This window comes from Mizuhopecten yessoensis, unplaced genomic scaffold, assembly GCF_002113885.1.
Source record: "Mizuhopecten yessoensis strain PY_sf001 unplaced genomic scaffold, ASM211388v2 scaffold10819, whole genome shotgun sequence".
NCBI lineage: Eukaryota > Metazoa > Mollusca > Bivalvia > Pectinida > Pectinidae > Mizuhopecten > Mizuhopecten yessoensis.
The window spans coordinates 284,768-293,779 of record NW_018408737.1 but is presented as its reverse complement, the minus strand read 5'-3'; positions in this window follow the sequence as shown (position 1 = coordinate 293,779).

The following is a 9,012-nucleotide window of genomic DNA, read 5'->3' as shown; positions in this document are numbered from 1 at the left end:
GTGTGTATATATATAGCGGTTAAGAGTTTTAAATGTTCATGTGACGGTAGTAATATATATAAAACAAAAACACCAAGACTAGTTCCCCTGATGAGCCTTTAAAGAGGTGAAAGCACTAGGAAGGTACTAAGAAACTCTTGTCATTTGTTTTTTTTATATATATATACCCCCATTGTTGTATACATTGTCATCGAATACATATTTGTAGTATAGATATACGAAAGTTCTGTATTGTAGCGCGGAAGCTTATGACTTGCAATCTTATTGAAATATGATGTTTTTTTCATATCTTATAAATATTCCTATCAGGAATGAAATGATATACTGGATGACAACCAATAGTAGAGACTGAACTTACAACCAGAACGGGGTTTGATGACAACCAACAATATGCTGGATGATAACCAATAGTAGAGACTGAACTTACAACCAGAACGGGGTTTGATGACAACCAACAATATGCTGGATGACAACCAATAATAGAGACTGAACTTACAACCTGAACGGGGTTTGATGACAACCAACAATATGCTGGATGATAACCAATAGTAGAGACTGAACTTACAATCAGAACGGGGGTTGATGACAACCAACAATATGCTGGATGATAACCAATAGTAGAGACTGAACTTCCAATCAGAACGGGGTTTGATGACAACCAACAATATGCTGGATTACAACCAATAATAGAGACTGAACTTACAACCTGAACGGGGTTTGATGACAACCAACAATATGCTGGAGGATAACCAATAGTAGAGACTGAACTTACAATCAGACCGGGGTTTGATGACAACCAACAATATGCTGGAGGATAACCAATAGTAGAGACTGAACTTACAATCAGAACGGGGGTTGATGACAACCAACAATATGCTGGATGACAACCAATAATAGAGACTGAACTTACAACCAGAACGAGTTTGATGACAACCAACAATATGCTGGATGATAACCAAAATGCTTGATTATGACAGAGAATAGACTGCATGATTGACAATCAAGGAAAGGATTGATAATAGCTAAGAATACGCTGGACAACAAATATATATCTATGTAAAGCCGGCCTCTCTAATAATCCTTTATGTGTTTTTTGCAATCCAGATAGGGAAACAATAGTTCATACATTATGGGAGTGTGCCATCGTAAAAAAAAATCCTACACAGTTTTGAAACACTACTAGAAGCTTTAATTATCCCATTTTCTTTTAATAAGGAATCCTTCCTTTTCGGAATAGTGTCAGTCAAGAATAAGCAACAGACTAGATAATGAAATTTGAATTATGATCAAACACTATATTTATAAAACAAGATGCCTTCAAAACACTTTGTCAGTAAATGCTTTAATTAACAGCATAAAAGACCATCATTCTGTACAAAAATATGTAGCATGTTGCAAGGGGGATAATTTTGTAAGAAAATTGGAAAGAGAATGGAAAAAATGAAACTACCTCCTGAAATTATAAGCCAAAAATCCAAGTCAGTAGATACAATAAAACTCCTCCCACAGTTCTCATTTTATATTTTGAAAATACACTCCCGATGCACATTCATGTAGCCAGGACACATTAAGTTTTCACAAGGGCTTTTTCTCTTGTTCTGTATGCTTTTTTGGCAGTTATGCCCCTTTTACCATACCTGTATTGAATCTCGCCTGAACTTTTTTGTCCCTTTTTTGTGAATTTCAGTTGAAGTTTCTGTCTGAACTTATTATAGTTTATCCCAAGGGTAAATTTATATGGCTGTATTTACTTGCAGTTTACAGCCGAAAGCACCTTACTTACAACTAATAAAAAAGATTGTCTTATAATCTTATCCTAAACACATAGTTCTGTTTATTCTTGAGTTGCAGTGCAAAAACCAGATTCTTCTTTTCTTCCTTTTTCTGTTGACTTTCTCCTTTTTTCTTTGCTATTTTTTTCTTCTTTTCTTTTCTCTCTCTCTCTGTTCTCATAAAGGCAATATATGTGTACATGTGTACCATAACATGTACTGGCATCAAATATACCAACTGATGTAAGCAAGAGTATATATGAGTCGTGTGAGGTATGAATATATAATATGAAATGTTTGATTATAACTATACCATACATTGCAAAAACATCTTGAATAAAAAGAAAATGACATTTTTTTTTTAAAATACGTTAGTTGACAGCCAAAAATAACCTAGATGACAACCATAATAGACTAAATTTACAACCACAAAATAGCTGGCTGACAACCGACAAAGCATAACGTTGGTGACAATAAAATATGCGTACGTGTATGTATGTGTGCCGGAGACAGAGGTTACATATGTTTGTCGAAATAATAGCTCTCAGGAGCTAATGTTCCTTGTTTACTTGTATGCGACGTAAGATAAAGTTTCTTGTATCTTGTATCTAGTATGTTGTTGTATTTGCCTCCTTGTGATAGCGCGGATCTGATGCCGACTGTATAGTGCTATCTCACTGAATTACTATACCGAAGACATGGCCCAGCACAGCATTCCGCCCGGTCACATTATGAAGGAGTAGACTAAACTTGAGGAAATATTCTTTCAGTGAGCGGTTGTAAAGCATTGGTACTCCCTTCCAGGTGCCGTGTTTACGTCACCAACTGTCAAAACATTTGAATCCCGATTGGATAAACACTGGGGACAACATGAATGCTTTTTTAACCACGAGATAGATACTAATGAACTTATTCATAGTCGGGACGTCATCTTATAAACTTATGTTAAACTTTGTGATCTGGATGTATAGGCAGTATGCCTGCGTCCAGTATTATTACAACGGGTGAACCAGTAGACAAGAGAAGAATACACTAGAGCTACAACCAAGAACAAGTTGAATGACAACCAGAAATGGGCTGGATTACAATCAAGAAATGTCTAGATGACATGCCAGGGTCCATGAGTATCAACCTCGATCATATGATTTCGGAGCGTTTGAAACGTCAAATCACTTTTTTCTAAATATTCTTTTGATATAGAGGATTGAACTTCGGTTTGTAGCTCGACTCTAAAATATGTTCAAACGAATGACCTTTACTCACTTTCAACGCCAACACGATAAAATATATGAATCTCTTCAAACTATTTTTCTTTCTTCTAAAACAACGTTATTTGATGGTGTACATGATTACAAGTGTGTCCAAATGAATAATCTCCATCCACTTTAAATGGTCACAGGTGTCAAATGTGTCAGACCAGATTAAACAGCCCTCTGTAACCATCAGGCCTAGGATATCATAAAACAAAAGCTTACCGGAGTCAAAAAATTAACATTTTCATCTAACATCCTCTGAATAACCCAGATATTTGGCAAAATGCGTGACCTAAACAAAGGTGGTGAACTTGTTTGAATTTTTTTTCTAAATTACCAAGAGGTATATAGGTTCATGTCTGATGACAGTCGTCCTGTAGCTTAGTTAATGATGTGAAGAAGGTTACAATGTATGACGGTCGTATTTATGAAATAAGCTAAAATCGTCCGTCGAAGATGGTGTACAATAATATAACTTTCCAACAAAGATCCATGCAGTTTTAATGTAATTATATTTAGTCTATTTAAATTAATCCGGAGCAATATGACAACAGGTGAGCGATACGGGCATACATTATTAAAGGCGAGTCCAAGATTTCATTTTCCATGCAGCAACTCTTTTAGTTTCCTTATCCATAAATTTATCCTGGACAGTTGACCTTAAGGTCCCCTTCACAGTTGGTCCAGGACACTTCTGTTGACCAGGGAGCACAGTCAAATAGAGAAACAGTTTCCCGGTCAAGCCCCGCTGGAGATTATATTTTGGTTATTTCACCAATACATATATTTTTTTAATAAAAGCCCTGCAAGGTATGGTTTTCTTTTGAGAAATGATTTATAAAAGCTACAGTCATAGAGGAAAGATATCCATAATTCAAAATAAGAACCTATGTATTCGATGAGCCTTCACGATTTTTCCAAATCAAAGAAAATCAGTGATTTTTTATTCATTTACTACTGTAACACAACATTGAACTTGACCACATAATCTGAGTTTGAGCACGAGAATGGTTACGTGAAAAGGGTTCCATGACCGACTTAACTTGGATCATACATATGATTCACGGGTGTTGTATCGAGACGCTTGCTTCGGATCCTTAAATGACACCGTTTACTTGGTCCTGTTAATTTTTCAGCATCCTCATCTGTGTTGTTCTATCTTCATTTAACGCAAAGTGCTACACAACTTGACATTTAACGCAAAGTGCTACACAACTTGACATTTTATCATAGATACATCACTGGAAGTTTATACCAATACATGCTTCAGATGCTGGATATAACCCAAAGATATTTCTTTTATATTTAAGTCATAAAAATGTATAACTTCTCATTATTTTAAATCTTTAAAGTTTGACAAGTAAGTCATCATTTTCTTAATTTAAATTAGAAATATTTGAAATTAAGTAAACTTTAAATTTGATTTCTGTCTTAAAAAATCCACTTTGCGGTTGATATCCATATTCTAATAAATATTGGTATTATACTGAATTTTACATTGTATTTAGGGTTTGGTGATTTATGACATGATGTAATTTAGAAAGGACCGTAATTGGTTTTAGGAAATCTTGACATATGTGTGTCTGAAGGAGAAATTGTGGTTAAACTGTAAGGGCCAACTTTTTCAGAAACGTCGCCTCAATGAAGACTTGTTTGTGTTCACCGAAAGATATTTGATAAACTGAACCGAAAATATAAACGCCAGTACGAACGTCAGGAACGTCAAAAATTACACGATCAAATGGTAAGGGATTCACCCAGGGATTTTTTGGAGATCGATAGGTCATATTGGTGTGGCTAATAACACGAACAAAGAAATACCGTGCGAGGTCGTGGATGATACAGGACAACTTCATTCGGATAGAAACACTGTTTTAAATAAATGGAAACAAGACATTGAAAATTTGTATTCAAATAAGGGTGTAGTACCTGACGTTAACTACAACTCACACAACGTCTGGGAAGGCACGGCAGTGGACGCGACCGAGTTACCAGGGAGGAGGTTGAAAAGGCTGTAGATTCTGCAAAGTTACACGAAGCGGCCGGCATAGATGAACTACCAGCAGAGGTGCTAAAAAATAACACAGCGATAGAATTGCTATATAAAATATGTGATGGGTGTTTCGAGTTTGGTCACGTCCCTTCCTATTGGAACAGTGCTATTATAAACCCAATATATAAACCCAACTCCAATGTACCGTTAAATTATAGAGGAATTTCTCTTTTCTCTTACCCTGGACAGGGATATCCACCATTTTACCGGTGTGAGATTTTCTTTTCTCTTACCCTGGACAGGTGTATCCGCATTTTTACCGGTGTGAGATTTCCTTGTCTCACCCTAGGCTTGAGACGGGGAGGATTCCCCTATTCATAACAATGGCATGACGTCACTTCAACAATACAATGACGTCACGTCAACAATCCATTAACAATTTGCCTGTATGTGTTTTGGGTCCATGTTTACCTTTATTTCACATTAAAATACTGTTAGATATGGGAGAAAAATAATCAATCGCTACTGGTTGTGTAAGATAGAGAAATCTCAACCCTCGGACTAAGATTTTTTGTCCAGAACTCGGCAAGCCTCGTTCTTGACAAAAAATCTTAGTCCTCGGGTTGAGATTTCTCCATCTTACACAACCAGTTGCGATAGATTCTATTAATCTCACCCCCAAGGGGTGAAATATTCTATTAATCTCACCCTAGGGTTGAGACAAGCTACACGTGCTCTTTGCACGTTCTGAACAATTGTATGACGTCATAGCAACAATACCATGACGTCACGGCAACAATACAATGACGTCATGTCGACAGTTCAATCGCATCATATCAGCATTGTCTTGCATTGATGTAACGGCAATGTTAGATAGATAAGAGGGTAAACAGGGTAAGAGAAAAATAATCACTCACCCCCTTGGGAGTGAGACAGGGGATCTCAACCCTCGGGGTAAGATTCTTAAGCTGGCAACTTAAGAATCTTACCCCTCGGTTTGAGATCCCCCTGTCTCACTCCCAAGGGGGTGAAAGATTCTATTAATCTCAGTCCCCTGCAAAATATATTGAAATGTACTCAATGCTAGGTTTTCGCAAAAGACGTATAGCTGTGAAGATCATAGTTTCTCGCTGTACTCCGTTATTATTACAAGGAAAGTTAACGTCGTATTGACATGGTGTAATGACTGGAAACTGTCTGTAAACCCTCCAAAACTAAAGCAGTTCGTTTTAGGAACCAATCCATCCAGAAAACGGCGTCTCATTTAACTGCGGTACGTGTGATATTGAAACTACTGATTCGTATAAATACTTAGGAATATGGCTGGACGAGCACTTGAAAATGCAAAGGGCTGTAACAGAGTTATCGCAATAGTAAAGTTCATTGCGTCGGGTGGTTTGACCTACGATGTTTTTACACGTCTTTATAACTCAGTAGTAAAACCAGGGCTTATGTACGGCAGTGCTATATTGGGAACCAAGTTGTATTCGGTTATAAACATTGTGCAGAACAAGGCATGTCTTTTCTTTCTAGGTGTTGGAAAATATACCCCCCAATATTGCTACCAGAGGTGATATGGGGTGGCGATCGTGTCTTTACTATTTAATTATGTAAAATCCGCAGACTCGAGGATCGTCGTATACAGAGCAAACTACTTGACTGGTCATCTCGACAACGACAAGGTTAGAATGCAACAGTACAGCGTCTGTGTGACGATATAGACACGGATAACCTAATATCCAATCGGAATCTTTCATCGCAATGTGCAATGAATAATCTCCTGCCTAAATTAGTATTTTTAAAAAGATAGTTGTGAATGGCAAACCATCGTAATAATGTTAACTGCATTAAGTTTCGTACATATACACGTTTAAGAATGACGTTACTGTTGAGCGTTACAACGCTCTAGTGGACATTCCAAGACGTAACAGGCGTAACCTCGCGGGCTCAGTAGGTACCACTGGCCATTGAGACGGGACGATACGCCAGGCCGCCCGTTCAACAAATGGACAGACTTTGTACGAATTGTGACCTGCATAAAGTGGACGATTAGAAACATTTCCTTATAGAATGCAAGTTGTACAATGACATGAGAAATGATATGTTTGAAAAATGCTCAACTGTCATTGACGGATTCTTTAATTAATATGGACACGGATAATAAATGTATAAGTATAATGAAAAACGGTGATATCCAGCCAACACTAGCGAGCTATATTACTTTTTTCTTTCATAGAAGAAAAGATTTTCATAGAATTTAATTATTTAGTAGTATATTCAGCTTACACCATGTACGAGAAGGACGTTTCTACCTTTGAATTTATGTCAGTACAACACAGTATATTTCGGATTTGTATAATATTTTATAATATGTTATTTGGGTCCTACTCAACTCAAGGGCCTGTGTACAACGCTCGTGTTGCTTTACAATGAAGGGCACTCCTTCTCCAAACCGTTTTCATTGTAATTTTATTCCTTACTGATTGAGTCGGGGTCAGAAGTAAGAGCTAGCCTGATAGAGATCCCCTCAATAGGCCGACTCTAGTCCATCCCCCCCACTTCGTGATCATTACTTATCTAATCAATTATGATCTGACGTATGTCTTATGTTTATTTATTTACTGCGGTGTGATACATTGATGGTATGTGATAAATAGAGCCCTTCACTCGTGCCAGTTTGGGGCGGGGTCTGACGAGCTGGTACTTTGTTTAGGAGCGAGTGCGTTTTTAACGCATTTTGTTTTTTCATCCGAAGGATACGCTCGTCGGACTCCGCATTAAACTGACATCGGTGCGGGGTTCTGTATAATATTACGTATAGTAATAAGTCCCGACATGATATTCTAACTTCTGTCAATGAATTGATCAATAAAAAATGTATCGATAATGATTATTAGTGTCTCATAAGTCAACCAATAATGGCTGGGTATTGATCGTTTTTTAATTTGTATTATTTATGATTGTGATTTGTATTTTACTGTCGATCAATGCGTGACACTTTAACGAACTAATATTTATCTTATCTTATCATATGTTTTCGATGTGCCGAGCCTATTTACATTCATGGCTGTCAGAGTTTTACCTGTAGCGGAACTGGACCAGGTGCATGTAGCTCAATTGGTAGAGCGTCTGTCTAGAGTTAGGGGGGAAGGGGGGTCCCAGGTTCGAATCTCAATCTGGTCGTTGCATTTCTCCTTCTCCTGTTACATATTTAAGTGTTTGTGATGTTCCACAAAGGCCATACTAACAAAAAAGAACTTTTTGGTCGGATATCTAGTTCCGAATGCGAGTTAGAAGTATCTGGATTAAACTTAACAATTAAAGTATATACGTATTGTTCCGCCAATTTAAGAATCGTAGTTAAACCGTTATTAATATGATATGTTTCAATTACTACTGGCAATTTGTCCGAGAAGGAATAAAATGTGTCATCTGAGAATAATGAATAATTTAGAGAGGCTTAATAGATTATCAGTTATAGTAAAAATAGTAGGGGCCTAATTCTAAGACTTCGTTTTGGCATCGATTATTTTCCCGTCTGTGATTTAAAGTTATGTAGAACCAATTGTACCCTTCGATCATAGTTTCGTTGTAATGCAACCAGTCAAATCAATGTCCCCTCCCTTCTAAAATATTGTTTGGTTAAGAGTAATTCCACAATCAGACATGGTCGAAAGCTTTAGGTAACAGGAGTGTTACAGGTATCATCATATGTATTTCGGCCAATTAACTCTAATGTACAGTTGAATAACCTTTATTAGTTTTCCTACTCGCCGCTAGTTTCGCCACGAAAGAACAGTCTAGCTGAGAGAAATTATATTAAAGCAGGTAGGCCTAATACGTTTAAAATATATTAAGATATGGATATCTGCCTGCATCCATTATTTATCCTATAGGTCAGGGATGTGTATAGGTAAAGGAAAGTAGAATTTTGAGACATTCGGAATATCTCGGTTGTCTTTAGGAGGCTTCACATAATCGGAACGTATCGGTC